The following is a 4,582-nucleotide window of genomic DNA, read 5'->3' on the forward strand; positions in this document are numbered from 1 at the left end:
CAGGGGAGGGGAAGAGAGAGGGGGACAGAGGATCTGAAGCAGTCCCTGCGCTGACAGGCTGACGGCAGTGAGCCCGATGTGGGGCTCAAACTCACAAACCTGAGATCATGACCTGAGCTGAAGACAGATGCTCAACTGACTGAGCCTCCCAGGTTGGCCCCGAATATTTGGTTTTAATGATTGAGTTAGACGAAGGTCAAACTGCTTCAGGTGTGTTTTCTTTGAATCACGAGTCCATTTTCCACAGGGCTTTTTCTGTTGGAACACTTGGTGGACTAGGTTGAGGGCATGTCCCCTTAAAGTAGCTTTGCAGTTTATTTTATCAGACATTTTATTTATACATTTATATAAATACCTTTATATAATTTATATTTTTAACTCTTTTCATTGTGAACTATATCCAATATACAAGATACTATCCAGTTTTAACAATATTGAAAACCTATGCTAAGATTGTAATATTAGCGGAACCTCAGAAGCTTCCTGATCATACCCTTCCTTCCCCAACAGGTGGGACCAGCTCTGGGCTGTGTCCATCACTCCCTTAACTTCTCTTTCCAGTTCTACCATCTATGTGTGTATCCCTGAACAGCAAACTGTTTAGTTTTGCCTGTTTGTGTACTTTTTATATATGGAATGTTACTCATGTACTTTTCTGTGGCCTGCCTTCTTCCCTCAATATTGCTCAATAGTATGGTGTTATTTGCTTGCTTATATATTTTTTTATTGTGGTAAAATTGCATAACATAAATTTTACGATTTTAGCTGGGTTTTAGGCACACAATTCAGTGGCATTAAGTACATTCACATGGTTGTGCGATATTGTGTCTTTGAGACTCATCCGCATTAGTGATATTTTCATTTCTCCTAAGTGTTCCACTCGGTGAGTATTCCACTGGGTGAACATACTACACTTTATTGTTCAATCTACCATTTATGGACCTATGGGTTCTCTTTTTCTTTTTCTTTTTGTTTGCTGTTACAAATAGTAGTGTTTGAACCTTCTTGCACCTGTGTCCTGCGGTACATGTGTGAGAATTGTTAGTGCATATAACTACTGGTAGAATGAATGGGTTTTACTTGCTTAATTTTCTAGAAAGAGACATAGGAAGGTATTCCTTGTGTAATGAAATTTCCATTTAGAAAAAGAAAAGGAAAGAGAAGTTGGGATGGCTTCATAAAGCGGAAGAGCAGGGAACAATCTCTGTGAGATAGGAAGCAGAAAGGAACGGGAAGAGCAACCCAGACATGTCTGCAGGCTGAGTCCAGAAGGTATTGTCAAGCATTCATTCAATCCAGCACATGCATCGCGCACCAAATATGTGTCTGGCTCTGTAAGTGCTAGAGTTAGCAGTGGACTGGAACTCAAGAGACCTAGGCTCTGTCTCAACTTCGCCACAAAGAGCAAATTATTTCACCTTGTTGGCCAGTGGTTCTGACATCCGTAAGATGAGTAGATATACCCAGAGGATCAAAAACCTTCCATCCAGCTCTGCTGGTTTGGGATCCTAAGCTGGTTGCAGTAGGAAGATAAAGGCTTGCCAGGAGTAGTTCTAATCTAGGGTCCAGACAGGAAATAACTCTGGATTCAAAAACAAAAAGGACCAAAGACAATTACTGGGCCCGGCTCTAGTGAGCCAGCAGAAATGATGTGATGGTAAATGTTTAGCAGCTGACTCTCTGGGACAGAGAGTCCTTGGCTTGTAGTGGCATTTACTCATTTACACGGTTGTAAATACTCCCACAAGGGCCAAATTGGAAAAGACACACTCCCACATAAAGCTAGAAACCTTTAATAAAAATCTAGAAAGACCCACTCTATAACACAGAGCCTCCACAAGGAAGCTTGCCTGCCTCTGTCTGTCTTCCTTTTGGGTGGAGAAAAAATTATCTTGAAAATCTGCAACTATAAGCCTGTGATCACCTAGGTCGAGGGTTCAAATTTATATGATCATGATTGAGAAACCCCCTCTGCCTCTGAGAAAATAACATATAAATTGGTCTCAGGTGAGTACTATTCCCTAGAATGTCTGATAAAATCACCTGCAAAACCACCTTGAAGGGACATGCCCTCAACCTGGGCCACCAAGTATCCCAACAGAAAAAGTGTTGCCGAAGATAGGCCAGTGATTCAAAATTAGAAAGCGCACCCAACTGGGGCACCTGGGTGGCTCAGTTGGTTGAGCATCTGACTTCAGCTCAGGTCAAGATCTCACAGTTCATGAGTTCAAGCCCCGAATCAGGCTCTCTGCTGTCAGCACAAGAGCCCACTTCGGATCCTCTGTCTCCCTCTCTCTCTGCCCCTTCCCCACTTATGCTCTCTCTCTCTCTCTCTCAAAACAAAATAAACATTAAAAGAAAACACACCCAACCTAGAGCGCCTTTTTCATCTAAATCAGTCATTAAAACCAAATATTTGAACTTAGACCCAGATCCACTGGTCGCTATATATAAAGTGTTGAAGCAATATTTTGTGAAAATAATAAAGCATATTAAATCATATTGCTTTTACTAAATATATTATTACTAGTATATTGTTATACTGTATAAAATGTCATTATATATTATGTTAATGAAAGCAAAAGGATCCTTCATGTTGTAAATAAGTAAATATATTATCTTTAAATATTGTTATCCCCAACTTTACCTCATCATTTTTGTATTTTTATATGTGACTTATGCCATTTTGTCCCATCTTTTTTAATGTCCATATACTTACATAGAATTTGTATTTGAATAATGATCATAATTTGCTTTAAAATATTGCATACATTTGGGGATACATGATCAAAATCATTTGATCGATGAAGTACAAAATCAAAAAGTTTGGAGACCACTGAATTAGAAATATACTTTTTTTTTTCTAGTGCATATGGGGACATTTATAGCTACATCCTAGACCACAGACTAAATCCCAAACCAGAGGATCTATATGTATTAGTTTTCTATGGCTGCCCTAACAAATTACCACAAACTGGATTAGCTGAAAAGAATCCAAATTTACTATCAGAGCTCTGTAGGTCAGAAGTTGGAAATGAATCAAAGCGTCAACAGGCTGCATTGCTCCCCGATTCTCCCTGGGGGCTCCAGAGAGAATCAGTTTCCTTGGTCTTTCTAGTTTCTGGAGGCCTTCCACATTCCATAGCCCATGACCCTCTTCTTCCATCTTCAAACTCAGCAATAACAGGCTGACTCCTTCTCCTGCTGCCACCCCTCTGATTCTCTCTTCTGCCTCCCTCTTCCACTTATAAGGACCCTTGCTGTTGTAATGGGTCCACCTGGATAGTGCAGGATAATCTTCCCATCTCAGGGACAACTGATCAGCCATCTTGATTCTGACTGCAACTTTGATTCCCCTTTGCCATACAACATACTCAGTTCCAATGATACACATATCCTTGGAGGGCCAATATTCTGCCTACCATATTACACATACAGCTGACATTCTCTGACCACAATGAAATAAAACCAACATTGATAAAAAGGAAACATTTTAAACCTCATTGATCTGGAAATTTTTTAATTTTTTTAAATTTTTGTTTATTTTTGAGACACAGAGAGAGAGAGACAGAGCAAAAGAGAGCAGGGGAGAGACAGAGAGAGGGAGATAGAGGATCTGAAGCAGGCTCCGAGCTGTGAGCATAGAGCCCAAAGGCAGGGCTCAAACTTATGACCATGAGACCATGACCTGAGCTGAAATCAAGAGTGGTCAGACGCTTACCCACTGAGCCACCCAGGCTCCCCTGAATTTTTTTTTTTTTTTAATTTCAGGCGGGTAATGTGCCGACGTCGTAACAAGATTTAAGGGTGGCACATGTCACACAAAAGCATGCACACCCAATCATCATGCTTATGAACTACAAAAGGATCTGAAAATTTTTTTAATTCTATATATTATGCAATGCTCACCACCATAAATATAGTTATCACCCATTAGGTGTTATTGCAATATTATTGACTATACTCTGTATGCTTCACTTTTAGTCTCTTGTAAGTTATATTTTTTAGTTATATTGCAACTGGAAATTTGTACCTTTTAATCCCCTTCACCTATTTCCCTCATCCCTCCACCCCCATCCCCTCTGGCAACAACCAGTTTGTTTTCCATATTTATAAGTCTGTTTCTGTTCGCTGTTTGTTTTTTATGGTTTTTATCCTTCTCTGCCTGACTTATTTCATTTAGCATAATCCCTGTAGGTCTCTTCATGTTGCAAATGGCAAGATATCATTCTTTTTATGGATGAGTAATATTCCATTGTATATATTTCACATATTCCTTATTAATTCATCTATTGCTGGACACTTGAGCTGCTTCCATATCTTAGCTATTGCAAATAATGCTGCTATTAAACATAAGAGTGAATATAAGTTTTCAAATTAGTGTTTTCTTTTCTTCGAGTAAACACCCAAAAGTGGAATTACTGGATCCTATGGTACTTGCATTTTTAATTTTCTGAGGAACCTCCATACTACTTTCCAGAGTGGTTGCACCAATTTACCTTCCTAAAGGAAGGTAGCGCAAGAGCATTCTCTTCTCCACATCCTCACCAACACTTGTTATTTCTTGTCTTTTTGATACTAG

General features: G+C 39.5%; 1 non-coding gene across 1 annotated transcript; it reads right to left on the minus strand.

Annotated features, from left to right (window-relative positions):
- Positions 1–3,765: 3,765 nt before the first annotated feature.
- On the minus strand, positions 3,766–3,869 carry LOC132660502 (small nucleolar RNA U13). Its single transcript, XR_009601841.1, has one exon. It is a non-coding gene; the product is annotated as a small nucleolar RNA U13 (small nucleolar RNA).
- Between the last annotated feature and the right edge of the window lie 713 nt (positions 3,870–4,582).

The sequence above is a fragment of the Panthera onca genome, chromosome B4 (assembly GCF_046562875.1).
Source record: "Panthera onca isolate mPanOnc1 chromosome B4, mPanOnc1 haplotype 2, whole genome shotgun sequence".
Classification (NCBI taxonomy): Eukaryota; Metazoa; Chordata; class Mammalia; order Carnivora; family Felidae; genus Panthera; species Panthera onca.